The sequence below is a fragment of the Grampus griseus genome (assembly GCF_964374135.1).
Source record: "Grampus griseus genome assembly, chromosome: 2".
Taxonomy (NCBI): domain Eukaryota; kingdom Metazoa; phylum Chordata; class Mammalia; order Artiodactyla; family Delphinidae; genus Grampus; species Grampus griseus.
Window position 1 is genome coordinate 161,902,563 of NC_139018.1, and position 17,107 is coordinate 161,919,669.

General features: G+C 38.5%; 1 protein-coding gene across 3 annotated transcripts in view; it reads left to right on the forward strand.

Moving 5' to 3' along the window:
- The window catches only part of PLXDC2 (plexin domain containing 2), a 415,558-nt gene that overhangs the window by 78,913 nt on the left and 319,538 nt on the right, over positions 1-17,107 (forward strand). The gene's annotated exons all lie outside the window — the stretch shown is intronic.

Consider the following 17,107-nt stretch of genomic DNA (forward strand, 5'->3'; position numbering starts at 1 on the left):
GTGTGTATGTAAAATTCTGCCACACGATAGTTACCAACATTTCTGAGATTTTGATTCAGGGATTGTTAGCCTTGTTGAGGCTAGAACCTTATTCATAGGTCCAGCCCAGAGCTTCAGTTCTTATCCATAGAATCTGGGTTATTGTGCAGTTACTCACACCGTGCAAATTCTTGAGAGGTTGACCTACAAAATAGAATGCTAATAGTTACATTACACACACCATAGGAACAGTCATAAGGGTTGCTTTGTTAGTGTATTCCTTCCTTGAAGGGAACTTTATATGGTGGTAAAATTATAATAAAAAAATTGCTTAATGATCAAAACTAAGACAAATTAAATTAGCTGATCTTAATAATAGCAATGCTCAAGGGCTTCCCTGGTGGCGCAGTGGTTGAGAGTCCGCCTGCCAATGCAGGGGACGCGGGTTCGTGCCCCGATCCGGGAGGATCCCACATGCCGCGGAGCGGCTGGGCCCGTGAGCCATGGCCGCTGAGCCTGTGCATCTGGAGCCTGTGCTCCACAACGGGAGAGGCCACAACAGTGAGAGGCCCGCGTACCGCAAAAAAAATAAATAATAATAATAGCAATGCTCAACAAAGAAGGGTAAGACTATCTTCCTCACTGTAGGAATAGAGCTTTCAGTGTCCTCTCTCTTGAACACCCCCTTCCCTGGAAATGTAGGAAAAACTATGGTCAATATCCTGAGGTAGTCTTAAAAGACTTTTGTGAGGAATAAATGAGATAATATATGTAAGATATATCTCCAGGTAGTTAGTAGTTACTCTGAATCAGCATTCTTCACATTGGGGTTATGTGCACCTCTGATGGAACACAAATGCTTGCCATCTTGGTCCTGAACTTCAATACTTATTATTCCTTATAACTGATCCCTTTTACTCATCAGAATCTTACTATAATGCATTTCTTAAATGCATTAAATCTTTTAATGCATTTAAATCTTCCTAAGCACCAAGCAAAGGACATTTCCAAAGTGTTAGAAGAGCTTCTATAATCAGGACCTCTGTAACCAGTGAGATTTTTGATCATTCTGAATAGTAGTAAAAATTGAAGTTGTGTCTGCTGAATGCAATAAAGCTTTAAAGATTACCTTTCTACATCTATTTCACTTCTATGCATTTTAAGATATACATTCTCAACACCATTCTTATTTAACTTCAAATACGCGATTGCCTCTTTTTAACTCTAAACATTTTTCTAAAATTTGCTCTGGCATAATTTAAAATAAGACCTTTTTACCTGTCTCATTCAAATTCTCTAAGGTTATTGTTTTGCCCTAGAAAATTTCCCAAATATCTTATCCTATATTTGAGTCAATTTCCTCGTGATAGTAAAAAGTATCATGTTAGCCTCAGTAAAACCTTTGTTAAATACCCAAAGCATTGGGAAGTGTTAGATTTATGGATTCACAGTTTGAGGATGGGGGATCTTTGAAGTCATCTCCTTTCACCTTATAGTTAGAAGATCAGAGACATAGAGAAGTTAAATGACATCCCCATTGAAGCCAGGATGGTCCATGTGGCTAAGGTAGAATCCTGTTCTCTTGCCTCTAGTTCAGAGCTTTTCCTACCACGCCAAGAAACATATGATCTTTTTCTATTTTCAGTTCATTAAAGAACAAAGGTGTTTTATCAGTGAGGTATATTACACTGTATTTGGGGTTACAGATCAGTATTTAAAGCAATTTCATGCAAATACAGGTAGTGAATAGATAGATACATAATAGTTCAGATGTATGTTCTGTGTAAGCAAATTCTGTTTCTCCAGCTTTGAGATTTGTCTGCTGCATCTCAAAATATTTCCCTGAAGCTATTTCCATTTTTTAATAATCTCCACTCTATCTTAGTTTATTACTCATGTCATTTTTCTCTGACTTGTATTTTTCTCAAACTGATTCCACATGTTACTTTCAATCACAGCATCTCAAGACTTTGGATGAATGGCCCTGAAACATTTCCCTTGCTTGGCATTCTGCAAGGATTTCAGTGTGAGTGTACAGAGGCAGTAGAGCTGAGATGCAGAATGCTTTTTCTTCGTTTTGCCTGTCCTTCCATAAACCAGTTGAGATTTAAAAACAAACAAACAAACACTTATTTTATTCTTTGTCTATAAATGTAGACTTTTACAAACATCTTGTAGTCAGATTACTCAAACGGGCAGAAATCAATCTGAATTTTTTCTTTTGAACTTTCTAGTAAGTTGTCTAACCTTAGCTGGAATTTTGCTATACCATGAAGAGAATGGGACTTTGGGAGGTGAATATAAAAACTATTTATCAAACGTCTCTGATGTTGGGAATTCCCTGGTAGTCCAGTGGTTAGGACTCTGTGCTCCCACTGCAGGGGGCCCAGGTTCGATCCTTGGTCAGGGAACTAAGGTCCTACATGCCGCACAGCATGGCCAAAAATTTTAAAAATTAAAAAAAAGAAACATCTCTGATGCATGTAAGTAAAATGCTAATTATTGCCTTAATCACCTTATGATACAGTTTACTTTAATATCATAACTTTTTTTTTCAGAGTTAAATTCAGTGGCCATGGTCAACAGGAGCAAAGATGTTAGTAACATCTTGATAAAACAGATATTGGTAACAATTATTTTCCTTGCTCCTCTTAAAGGTCTATATTCTATTTATTTTTAAAACAAACATATATAACATTTAACACCATTTTTAAACTGCCACAAATTCTTTTAGAAGTTAGTGGTATATAAAGTCTAAGAACATGGAAATAGAGACATGACAGTGGTTAAATATGAAAAAATAAATGCATGAACTAGTTAGCTTGATGTCTAGCTAGACAGTGAGTTTTCCTTGTGATAAACATCCAGTGCTCTAATTATATTTTAAAAATTACTAGCTCTTCTAACTGTGTATAGTCGAGAGAACCAGGAACTGGAGCTATTTTAATCTGGAACTGTTTCCTAAGGCGGTTTAATTATCTAAAATGCAGCTTTAAAGACTGTTTTCTTCAGCTTTGACCTGAGAGAGCTTGACGTTTAATAAGCTCTGTTGTCCGAGATCTCCCAAGTTTTCAGAGTATCTAAATGTTTTTGAATGCAACAACATACAAGTTAAAGTCCCATAAAAAGCCTGTGAACATCAGTTTTTTTTCTATTAATAAAGTATAATTTCAAGCTTAATATTAGGTTATTTGAAATTTTATATTTTGATTCATTTATTTTCAGTTATTCATTTAGTAACCCATTTGGTAGCTAAGTCATTTCCTAAAATTAAGCTAAAATTTAATTAGTATAAATTTGTAAATCGCTTTGCTTCATTCTATTCTTTTAATCAGTTATGATGGATGAAAATAATAGTACCTACTATTTGGGGTGCTGTGCTGTCATCTATCAATAGCAATAGTAGTATATCTATCAATAGTAGTATACCTTTTGTGGGGGGGATACATTTGTTTTTTTTTTTCTTTTTCATCTTCTTTTTACTCGTTTCTAGTGTCTTTTGGGATGTTAAATTCTGGCCTAGACTATTAAGTCTGAAAATAGAAAAGTTAATTTCTTCTGAAGCTTATTTTAATTCTACTGGAATCACATGAGTTAGAGTAGTTAAATCCCATATATCTACTCACGCTCACACAGTGATGAGGATTATGCTTAAAAGGAAAAAAGCCTCCATTCCCCACCAGATAGGAAGATGTAAAGTACACACAGAAACTTAAAAGAAAAATAGAAAGAAAGAAAAAGAGAGAGAGAGAGAGAGAGAGAAAGGAAGGAAGGAAGGAAAGAAAGAAAGAAAGAAAGAAAGAAAGAAAGAAAGAAAGAAAGAAAGAAAGAAAGAAAGAAAGAAAGAAAGAAAGAAAAGAAAGAAAGGGAGGGAGGGAGGAAGGAAGGAGGGAGGGAGGGAGGAAACATTAAATGGGAGGAAGGAGGAAAGGAGGAAGGAGAAAGGAGGGAGGAAACATTGAATAACAATTTTTTGTTCTTTCTTTTTTGCAATTCTTGTTTTGTGGAATATTAACTAATAATTGCATGATCTAATTTATTTCTCTTCATCTTTACCTTTCCTTCTTATTTTAAGTCCGAAAAGAAGATGCAGGTGAAAATATGTAAGGATCTGGGTTCCACTGCATTACCATATGTAATTATTATATTCTGTGTCAACAGATCTTCCATGGATTCACCCATCATTACATAATGGTTCCTAAAATTAATTGGAATCTATATTTCCAAGATCTTTATCAATATACCAGCACATTTTTTTCCTTACAGCAAAACACTGTGCTCTGCAAATAAAACTCATGACTGTTTATGAGAAAGAAATGATATGTCAAAAGTTGAAAAGTCAAGGTTACTTTGAAGATTTCTTGTGTCCATTTTCAGCTTTCAGGCCAAAGCATTAATAGGGTAGTGGAGGGGAAAACAAATACAAACAATAGCTTGGTACTTTTATGTAATGACCTCATTTATACCTTTGAACAACCCAGGACACAGGCATTGTTATTACCATATTTTTTGAGGTGGGAACACTGAATCTTAGAGAAACTTACAGAAAACTAAAGCCCAAGGTCACCAATATTAAGTGTAGTAGTCAAGGTCCATCCCCATATCCTTTTGCTTGAAATCATACACTCTTCTATTCTTCTTGGTGCATTGACACTTTTATCATTATGTAATGTTCCTTTCCATCCCCAGTAACTTTCTTTGGTCTGAAATCTACTTTATGTGATATTATACCTTTCTTTTGATTGGTATTTTCATGGTGCATCTTTACTTTCATCCTACCTATATCATTATATTAGAAATGAGTTTCTTATAGACACCATATAGTTGGGGCATTTTTTAAATCCACTCTGCCAATCTCTGTCCTTTAATTGACATATTTAGAACACTCATACTTAATGAAATTATTGATAGTATGTTAGGTGTTTAACTTGTTTTCTTTATGTTGAGAACCACATTGGAAAAATATTATCATTTTGCTTTCAAACATCTAACAGAATTTTAAAAACTCAGGGGAAGATGAGTAGTATATTTTATTTACCCATATACTTACCTATTCCGTTGACCTCTCTTTGCTCTGATGTTCCAAGTTTTCTTCTGTTGTCATTCCCTCTCTACTGGAATAACTTTCATCAGTTCTTTTAAGATAGGTCAATGAGTCATGCTTTGCATAGAACGATCCCCAGAAAGTCTGTCTTCTTGTCTCTACCTTTTAGAGTTTTCTGCTGCTGGTTTTATTTATTTTAACCAGGGTTTTAGGTGTGAAAAGAGGGAGATGTGCTTACTCCATACTTCCAGAACTGAAGTCCCCCCACCCCGTACCCATTTAATTAAAGCATGCTAACATCAGAAAACATGCATAGGAACAGAGAGCTCACTTTCCCCTCTTCTCTGTCTCAGAGTCTAGGGTCTAACAGCCAGCTGTTCCTTAAGTGTTTACCTCTTTCACACCATGAATAGTACAGAGTGCATCTGACTTGTAAATGCTCTGTGGGTAAGAATGTCGTGAGCTGTATCAAAGTAGATAAAATGCTGATGGAGAAATTATGTGGAAGAAAGTTTTCCTTTGTTTTCTTAAAATACGTATGGATGGGTGAGAAACTGAAGCTGGGAAAACACTCAGGTAAATCTTACAACAGTAACAGCTGACAATTATTTACAGGCACTGTGCTAAGCTTTTCAGTATTTGAAACCTGGTAGTGCTCTATGAAGTGACGATTATTCTTATTTCCATTTAACAGACTTGGAAATTGAGGCTCAGAGACAAGTCTCACAGAGCTACATAGTGGTAGCGCTGCCATGAACTCAAACTTCCCCTCAAATATCAGTGTGTTAGAAATAAATATATGAAGTACCTGGCATACATTTCATGTTCCAACATAGAAGTTACAGTCATAGTTATGATTTTTTATAGTTGAAAGAATGATTTGATCTGAGTATATTCCTGATTCTGCAGCAGTAAAACTCAGGGGCAGAACACAGGGGAATTTTCTAGCAGCAGTGGTTAAATAAAGCCATTGAAAAACGGTGATATTTAGCAATAATAAATGTATTGCCCAAAGAGTTCGAAGACATTTCTTCTTTATAAAAGGCTCACTTGCAGGAGTGACTCGACTGATTTTCAGCATTTAAGTTGGAAGGTTGGTATTTAAATTGTCTCAACTCCCTTCTTAAAAAATTGTGGAGTTTGTTCAGTCAGGGGTGACTTAATTCTCACTCCTGCTTTTGTTCCAGCCATGGCATTTGAGCAAGGGCACTTTCACAGAACCTGAGCATTGCTCTGAATATGGCAACAGAAGCAGCGTGGAACTGGGGTTCATACACTACTGTAGCATAACGAAGGATCTTTTATGTCCTTGGTGGGTTGCAGTCTAAGTTCTGCCAGGCCTTCTTATAAACTAAAGTGTATTTACATGATAGTTTAGATTCACCCTGAAGTTAATCATCAAAAACATTACAGAAACTTAAATCATGCTTCATACTCATCCAATTCTATGACTCTCCTTTGACTTTTGGGCATAAATCCTCCCAGATGGTTTTGCAGTTCTTTAATATGTCTGACTCAGTTAAGCCCCAATCCTTTTAGCAATGAGAAGTGAATGCAGTTTCTAGTTGTTAAATGCACATGTTCAATCTGAATTTCAATAACTGCCCTTTTAAGCTCAGGCTGTTTGTGCTTTCTCACATCTGTAAGAAAGGGATTCAGACAGTTTGGGTCTCTTATTAGAGACCTTTAATTCTCCAAAGTCCCTGATCTGTGTCAACAGCTGTGTAAACTTCTTAATGGGTATTTAAAACCTACTCATCTGAATGCATTACAATAAAATAAATTAAATGCCTATATTCTGCTTCAGCTTCCTCTGAATAGCTCATAAACTGGAGAACTGGGTAACAAAGAAAACACACATAGTTTTCCCCTCAGATTAAAGCAGTGAACCTGATTTGCAAAGTTCACAGCACATACCCTCCTGGTGAATGATGCAAAGTTGGGCACACCATATTTCTCCTTGGGCTTGAATGAACTAGTGAAATTTTTCCTCCCTTTCTCTGCAGGTGCCCCATCACTGGAGTCAGCCTTTTTGGATTTCAGTCTATGAATTGAGTTCTTACATTCCATTTCAGCCATTGGTTAATTTGTGTATTGTAACTACATAAATACCATCTTCTTGCCAGAAATGTTAAGCAGGTCAAACCCTGAGTTTAGATTGCTATACTAGGTAATGCCACTTTCATCTAGTCCTTCATTTTACAAGAGAGGAGATTAGGCTGTGAGAGATCGAAAAAGCTTTGCTTTAAGACATACAGCTGGTTGCTGGCAGAACCGGGAAGTCCCACCCTTGTCTCTTAGAATAGAATGTAATTACCCTGGGTTGCACTAGTTGAAAAAAAGCTTTGCGGGAGAGATGGAGCTTCCAATAAGCCTAGGTAATGAGAAGCACGTGAGTAAGTAGAGTTCAGCGTCCCCACAGTTTCTGTAGTAGGAAAATCTGTAAAAGGAAGTCCATGAAAATGATGAGAAACAGAGATGGGCCTAGAAGACCATGAGCATATGCTGGTATTTTCTAACATCAAGTACATTAAACACAAGCTGAGCAAATTGATGCAGCTATTTTTTAATTAAACAAAGTTTGAACTTAATACATGTTTGAAAACAACAAAAAGTACAGGCTTGCCTTGGCCTGGGTAGGGATTGGGAAGTTTGAAAATTGGGGTAAAGCGCATATTAGAGAAAAGTAATAAATTAACGCAGTCATTGCTTTTCTGTACTCTAGCATTGACACTCCTGCAGGGTGAGTACAGAGTAAATTCATCCTTATATTCTCTTCTTACCTCAAACAGCAAATACAGCTTTCTTAAAGGGCATGTGTAAGGATGACTTCCTTTTCAGTGGCAGGTAACAGACTGCTAAGTATTTCTAAATCATTAAGAAGTTATTGCATCATGTATGGGGTACAAATGGAGTTGCAGGACATACAGAACACCATGAACTCAAGTATAACTATGCATTACTGTGTAAGAGTCCTTCTCACAGGAAACAATCTGTACAGTTACTGAACACATCTGATGTATTAGTGCACACCGTGTGAAGTGCAGTGTCAATCGCATAAACATAAAATAAACTTAGTGCATTTGTAAATATGGGGTATTTACTGTATTCCACTGTGGCTATAAATTATGGAGAAATGCCAATGGAAGAGGGTCTCACTCTCTGTAAGGGACTTCTGCTTATTCCTAATAGTGTGTTGTTTGAAAATGGCTTTTCAGTCAATGCACTATGTAGGATTCTTACCGCCAAAAAGTGAAAATAAAAATTGGTATATTAGACCCTTCAGCTTTAATTGCTATTACGTGTGCCTTTGCAGTGTGGTGCTCATTTTCCTTTGCACAAAAACCTTATTTTAAAAAGGACCGTCTTTTGCAGGTAGGCACTTGCTGAAAGGAATGCAGCTTGCTGGCAGAGAATATTCTAAACTGCCAATCTCATTGGGAGCCTGCTGTAAAAAACATCTGCAGCTTGGAAGATTTGGAGACAGCTAATAACAGGGACTATAATTAATAGTTAATTGTTTTAAGGAAAGCAATTAACAAATTGAGCTGATACTTAATCTACCCAATTAAAAAACCAGAAGTGAAAAGAATTCAGAAAAAGGAAGCAATGTCTATTGTATCCATGATTATTTCTCCTGGAGATGGTTGGTTTTACACATTTTCTTTTGAAATATACCTGTAGCTGATAGTGGTGATTTTGACCCCTAAGACCTAGTTTATTTTACCTTTCTTTTGTGCCGTTTGTTACTTAAACCTGCACTTTTGTTATTGTGTTTTTAAACTCTATCTGGTACTCCATTCTAGACACCATATTTTAATACTGACATTTAACATACTGCACATGGGCAACTACGGTGGTGAGGTCCATGATTGTAAAAAGCAACAATATTTAGTCTAATGCAGAAGAAAGATAAGGCAAAGACATCCTAAACTACCTTCCAGTATTTGTAAGGCTTTGTTTTAAAAACCAGAGATACATTGTATTGCATAGTTCCAGAAAGTTGATTCAGGACCAGTGGATTAAAAGAAAATGAATTGCCACTATTATCCACCCTGGACACACACCCAAATAATTTTATAACAATAACATTCCCCCATAGCAGTACATGACTGGAGCTGATGGCTGCTACCACTTTACCACTTTTAGAGGCTGTCTGAGTCCATTTGAGCTGCTGTAACAAATATACCGTAAATTATTGGCTTAAACAGCGAACATTTATTTCCCACAGTTTGGAGGTTGGGAAGTCCAAGTTTAAGGTGCCGGCAGATTTAGTGTCTGCTGAGGCCCTGCTCACTCATTCACAGAGGACTGTCTTCTTGTGTCCCCACTTTACAGAAGGAGAGCTAACTAGCTCTCTGGCCTCTTCTTGTAGGGGCACTAATCCCATTCATGAAGGCTTCACCCTCATGACTTAATTACCTCCCAAAGGCCCCATTTCCAAATACCATCACGTTGGGATTAGGATTTCGACATATGAATTTTGGGGGACACAAACATTCAGTCCACAACAAGGAGAACAAATATCTCCTGTTCTCTCCACCCCTTGCTGATTCCCAACATTGAGACCCAACACCCATAGTTGTTCATCATGGTGCCTGTATCTAGGTTTCATTACACATGGCAATCTACACTTGTTAATGGTACTTATTAAATCCCTAGACATTTGAGTTTTGTCTCCCGACCTCTGAGGTCTTTTCTGGTACCCATCATTGTGATACTTAATTGTTCAAAATGACTGGCTATAGTCTATTCATCATTTTTATTCTGTTTAAGTGAGCATTTTACTCCACTTCAGTTTGTATGATTTTTTAAAAAAAAAAACAGAACTTTTCAGTTTCATAATTTAAAAAACATAATTTGTGATGTAGCCTTTTACAAAATCATCTTAATTATTATGAGCTAAAATTGATGAAATAATTTCACACTATATCAGTAAGAGACAGACAGTCAAGCACAGAGTACTACTCTTTTGTAGATATTTCAGAGGGGCAGTTTCATCTCTGTTGACCATTCTCCTCATAACTAAATACTGAGACCCTTCCTCCCTCTGGGTGGCCATGACACTGACCCAGGGATTTGGAGAGGATTCCAAGAAGACGTGATTCTGAGATGGTTAATTGACTTAAGCCATGCATCATATGCAACTGGACAAAAACAAAGCATAGCATGTCAATTGTAGCTTCATTTTTTCCTCACTGAAGTCAATTATGCTTGTTATTTTCCTCTCTTCTTTAGGGCTCTGGCTCTAGCTGAATGGGGTCACTGGGGCTAGACAGGGCTGCTGTATAACCATTGGGAGGTCTGTGCTCTGTACAGAGGCATTGGCCAAGGTAGGTGAGGGGCTGGACTGCAGCTTGCATTCTGGGGCCAGCTGGAGAACTGTGCCTAAGTGCCAAATGCGGGGACACTCGATTCTAACGTACATGAAGGCACTTTCCAGGCCAACAGTGGCCGTGGAGCCACTTGTGCCTCTGCTTACCCACTGTGAATTGAGGGACAGTTTGCCAGTGTGGTTAAAAGCTTATCATAACTTATCCTTTATGGGGCTGTTCCTTGAGTGTAGGATTACATGTGTGGGTTGGAGTGGAGGGTAATTAGACACATACCAATGCTGTTTACTTGATGTTTTTTAAAAACCCTTGTCCTGGGGATCAGTAGGAAAGACCTGTTGCTGGTAGGAAGTCTTTCTTCTACTAGTCATTATTCAGGTTGACTTGAGTACTTACTTTGGATTGGTCCTACTGCTTCTCCTTTATGGCTTAATTGGCTGGGATGAGCCTTACTTAGGAAGAGGGAATAAACCATTGACACTTTAGAGAGCATATCCGAGACTCAGTGATTTGAATGGCAAAACATAGCTCAGTGATTCTAAAACTGCAACATGTTTGTTTGTTCTTGCGGTACGCGGGCCTCTCACTGTTGTGACCCCTCCCGTTGTGGAGCACAGGCTCCGGATGCGCAGGCTCAGCGGCCATGGCTCACGGGCCTAGCCGCTCCGCGGCATGGGGGATCTTCCCGGACCGGGGCACGAACCCGTGTCCCCTGCATCGATCGGCAGGCGGACTTTCAACCACTGAGCCACCAGGGAAGCCCTGCAACATGTTTTTAAAGCTCCTAAAATTGGTCTAAAGTGCCAGAAATTCCCACTTTGGAGTGCCTTCAAGGCAATGAAAGCTCAGACACTGACTCATCGAACTGTTTCCTTATTAACAGATGTGGTACCAAACATTTTTGAGGGCTGAAAAAATGAGTGAGCTGTTGTTCAAACCCCATGAGTCTCTTAACTACAAAGCTCTCTTAACCTCTTAATTTTGAGACTTTTGGGATTTCAAAGGAAATCTGATCATTATATATACATACTAGTTTTTGTTGTTGTTGTTTATTAACTCATCCAAATGCTATTTGGCCAAGGATGCTCATGATATTTGAGAAATCTTTTGAGTCATTTTATAAACTGTTTGGTGCTCTATTTCTTTAAGCCAGGAAGTTGCAACTGCCAGCATTAAGCAGAAAATATGTTGTTGAGTTTTAGCTTTATTTAGAAAGAATGAGGTTTCATGTATTTGTGAACAGATTTATTTCACTGACTATCCACCCCAAATATCACATAACAGTTGAAATTTCTCTTAGTATTAGATATACTGTCAGAAAAGTCTTGCCTAATTAGCACAATGGCTATCCAAATCTTTTTAACAAAATATAAATACGTTTATATTCAACACAATAGAAGAGTTTATGGAAGAGTTCCACCAGAGTAAAAACTCAATCCAAGGATTTATATAATCTTTCTTTGTGCCGTATCATGTTCTTCTGAGGGCTCGGTATTGTTGTACATACTTATTAAACTGAATACTTTTTATTCAAAGTAGGCAGAAAAAAATATTTTACCCAAGTGTTACACTGAGGCAAGTAAAGATAACTTTTAAAAACTTCATGACAGTCAATAGAAGATGGGGGTGGGGGGAAGAGAACTGAACAAGCCTTATCTTTGCTTCCACTTGAAAAGGTTGATTGACTTTTTATTCTAGCAAAATCTGAGATGTGAATGCTGCTCTATTTTTGTATAAAATAAGGTTGATAATCTTCAACTGATTCCCCCCATTGTTGGTTATTAGTACGTAATTTATCCATTTCCCTCAAATTTCATATACAGGCTAGCAATTATGTTGACAGTCCTGATGAGTGGAGGCCCCTGATTCCTTAGCAAGGTTATATAACATTGGCCCATAATATCCTTATGCATTCATAGGTGAAAACATTGAAACAGAAGTAGAAAATGATTTCTCTGAGTAGTGAAAGAATTAATATGGTTCTGAATAAAACTTTTTGAAACAAGGCTTTTAATCCCCAGACCTGTATTTAACCCTCAGGGATCTGTGAAAATCATTTGGAGGAGCTCTGAAAAGATGACTGAACACTTGTGTCCACGTTACTTTTTCTCTACCGAGGAATAGATTTCGGTAAAGACATTCAACTTCTTGACGGTTCAATTCCTGCATCTAGAGCATAGATGTTGGTGCCTGCGAGTTCTCTTGCAATTCAGGTGAAGAGTTAGCACTAGTAAAACCTACTCTACTTTCCAGACGGCAGATGTAGTAGTCTCCTAGGGCCCATTTTATTACCACCCATAGGGATACCATAATGGCTTGTTCCATATGACAGCGAAGTTGTGTTTCTTATCTATTACCTCTACATGCTTTTGGGGAGGTTGACAGAAAATGGATGCAAAATCAGAGCAAAGTTAAAGGTCTGCACACTGCAACTGCAGAGAACATAAATTTGGGGGCCTGCTTTGGACAGTACAGTTAACTCACTTAACTTCCAGCTGTGACAGCAGTGAGCTGTATTTAACATCAAAGCACCAGAGAAGGTCACCCAGGTCCCACAGGAAAGTCTGTCAAACTTATTGCAGCTCAGCTGGAATCCTGAGGAAGATGAAGGCAAGGAGAGCTAAGTAGCCTCTGCCCACTGGTGGTACATGGTAGCGCTCAGGCAATTCTGTTTGGAATGGGCCTTGTGTGTGGACGGTCTGAGAGGTATAATAACAGACTTGCAAAACAGTAAGGAAGTTGCTAGGAGTGATTATTCATTTCAGTGTATTCAGTGACCAGAAGAGCATGTAGAAGTGTTGGTCTGTTTTGTTGTTGCTGTTGTTTTTAAGCAAACAACATCTGCATCAGCCTCCTTGAAAATAAGGACAATATCTGGGTATTTAATCATGGAGTTTTATGCCAAATTATATTCTACTTAACTAAGCTGCACTTTGCACAGACTTTTCCCCTCTTGGAGTGAGAGATTGCGATGGGGCAGTAGTTGAAATCACAGACTGATGAGTCGATTTTTCTGTTCAGGATCTGCCCACTCCAAAACAGGCTTTCAGGACTCTGTAGGACGGAACGCAGGTGAGGAATGACATTCATTGAGTTGGATTTGCCAATGAGAAAACATGCAGCCTGCGAGGTTTTTGGGTGACTATTTTGTGCCAGAGTTTATCAGCTAAGCAGTACGCTCATTATACCTATCCGCTGAAATCAGGAGAGTTCCCACGTATGGATGTTTAGTGCATGCGCATGGGTGCATTAAGCAGAACAAGTGAACCACGATGTCAGGCAGAGTTGGTTATTTTCCCTTATTTTTCAATAAAGGACACATAGGAGTAAATATAGAAATTTTGGAGCATTAAGGAGGTGACACAGAATACAGTTCTACCTGGCAGGCTTTTACTGGAAGTGAATTTAGAGAAGCAAAATTGCCAGTTACTCACACATTAATCTCCATAGATTATGCATCTGTGACTTTATACCAATCCCACGGAAGTAAATAAAAGCAAGAAAAACAATTGTTGTCCCAGCTCTTTCCATCTCTTTCTTCATCCTGATTTCTACTGCCTGAGTCCCAGGTACATTTCCCCTCTCTGACCTTATTCGACTGCCCTCCAACTTACCATAAAACTGATGTTCCTGACAAGATCTACTCTTTCATTCATTCATCCAATTTAGTTTGAGTGTTTAACACATTCCAGGTGCTCTGCTAGAATTCTGAGAATAAAAAAGATTTAAGAAAAGATAAACCTCACCTTGAGAAACTAGTACACAAGGCACTAAGGCGCAGTGAAACATGATAGGTTATGAACCACATGCCTTGGACACACTATGGGCAGGTGGGGATGACACCACCTAGAATAGCTAGGGAGGGCTTCCCAGAGGAAGTTGATATTTGACTTGGCTTTCAAAGGATGACATTGTATTTTTCTTTCTTTTTTTTTTTTTACATCTTTATTGGGGTATAATTGCTTTACAATAGTGTGTTAGTTTCCACTTTACAACAAAGTAAATCAGTTATACATATATATATGTTCCCATATCTCTTCCCTCTTGTGTCTCCCTCCCTCCCACCCTCCCTATCCCACCCCTCCAGGCGGTCACACAGCACCGAGCTGATATCCCTGTGCTATGCGGCTGCTTCCCACTAGCTATCTGTTTTACATTTGGTAGTGTATATATATATGTTCATGCCACTCTCTCACTTTGTCACCACTTACCCTTCCCCCTCCCCATATCCTCAAGTCCATTCTCTAGTAGGTCTGTGTCTTTATTCCTGTCTTACCCCTAGGTTCTTCATGACGTTTTCTTTCTTTTCTTAAATTCCATATATATGTGTTAGCATATGGTATTTGTCTTTCTCTTTCTGACTTACTTCACTCTGTATGACAGACTCTAGATCTATCCACCTCATTACAAATAGCTCAATTTCGTTTCTTTTTATGGCTGAGTAATATTCCATTGTGTATATGTGCCACATCTTCTTTATCCATTCATCCGATGATGGGCACTTAGGTTGTTTCCATCTCCGGGCTATTGTAAATAGAGCTGCAATGAACATTTTGGTACATGACTCTTTTTGAATTACGGTTTTCTCAGGGTATATGCCCAGTAGTGGGATTGCTGGGTCATATGGTAGTTCTAGAGATTGCATTTTTCTGGTGGAGGCAGAATAAAGGGCAATTCAGGTAAAGAGACAAATTTACAATAGCAGGGAGTCATGAAAAGGTGTAATATCTTCCTAGAATAATAATAAATTCAATGGCACTAAATCTTAATTTCATGATAGGTGGTGAAGGACTTGAAGTCTGGGGGGAGGATGTAGGGACAAGCTTATGATGGGCATTGTATACCATTTTTTTTTATTTTTTTTTTTTTGCGGTACGCGGGCCTCTCACTGTTGCGGCCTCTCCCGTTGCGGAGCACAGGCTCCGGACGCGCAGGCTCAGCGGCCATGGCTCACGGGCCCAGCCACTCCGCGGCATGTGGGATCTTCCTGGACCGGGGCATGAACCCGCTTCCCCTGCATCGGCAGGTGGACTCTTAACCACTGCGCCACCAGGGAAGCCCTGTATACCATTTTATAAGATTTTAGCTTTAGATAGCCGGAAGTGAATGAGTACCTCAATGTAATTAAGGCTTTTACAGAAGTAACTTTTTTAATGCAAACAATCCATGTTTATTACAAAATTTAGAAAAACAGGTAAGTGAGCAGAAGAAAATAAAGAACACTCACATCCCTCTGACTGTGTGGAGACACCTGGGACTCCATCTGATGGTGAAGTGTGTCAGAGCTGCAGGGCACCCTAGGGTGGGGCTTAGTTCAGCTGAGCTTGCTGTGACAGGGAGACGGGAGAACAGTCTAGGCTTGGTGGGTTTTACTGTAGAGAGGACCCTTGTCCTCTCTTCCATCGTAGAGTGATCCAGAAGGGAGATAAAGGCTTTTTATCCTTTAATAATGGACCCATTCTCAAGAGGGTGTCAGTTTTCTACCAGAAAACTCGGGGCTTGAGCCCTTGATGTATATCCCGCTCTCAGGTTTCTATCTTGGGAGAGTTAGCCTAAGCCTGAAGTGGTTCTAGAAATGCCTTTTGTACATAGAATTATATGGTTCTTTTTCAGCAACATGAAAGGTTAACTAGACTGTCAAGGGAATCTATTTTTCTTTGTGGAAATTTGTTCTCGCCTTTAAACAACTGACTGATACATTTTTAAACAGTAATCTTTTAAAAATCATGTTCTAAAGTTTCCCTAAGTCTGTTTCCTTCTGACTTTGAAGCTATTTGTACACAAATATAGACTTGAGATCAGCTTTTCTTCTCTCGGGGCAGAATCAGAGTATAAGCAATGGCGAGCACAAAGCTATGGGTCAGGAAGAAAAAAAAAAAAGACAAATCTGCTTTTTCATCCAGGCACTCTGAAATATAGCCACTGAAACTGCCAGTTGGTTACATGTCCTGAGAAAAGGGAAGAGAGAATAGTTTCCTTTGCGACTTGGTGTTAGTGTTCTCCAGATGCATTTCATTCTCTGGGATAGTCATATTTAGTTGCTTTGTAGCTAGGACTGTTCCAGCAATTGTTATTCGGAAATTGCTATAGCGCTGAGTTTTCTTGGGTGGTTGTTCTGCTGAGAGATTCCAGAAGGAAAGTTTCTCTAGTGTCCTGGGGAATGGGTCCTTCAAACATCAGTTCATGTTCTTGAAAGAGCACGTTCCACGTTCTCATTTCCATTCTCATTTCTTCCTTTTATTTTTTCCCCCTAGGATTTCATTCCCAGCACATTTTTTTTCTTTGTGGGTTTTTTGGGTACATTTTAAGTTCCCCAAATTCCCTAAAACCATTTAAATATGAGGTATTCTTTCTAGGCCCAAATTCTAAAATTCCATCTTGGGAGATTATTTCATTAAGAAGCTGACTGAAATCAGTTTTTAAAATGGAGATGATATATCTCAGTTGGAAATGGAACTTTAGGAGCAAACATTTACTGGTTTAAAGAAGGAAAGAAACTTTCTTTTTTTTAAAAGAAAAAAAACAGCTGGGATGTTTTTTTCCACTTGAGCTCTCTGCAAACCACAAAGAAGGTTTTAACTCTGTGATCTTAGCATAATTCATGGTTGTCAGGAGGACTATTTGCTGACTTAGAGGATATGTTGACTCTTATCAATGAAATGCAATGAGGCTGGTATTTATACTCAGATTTTTAAAATTTCAAGCACACTGGACTTGTTCCAAATACATAGTAAGACTGAAAGAAAAATAG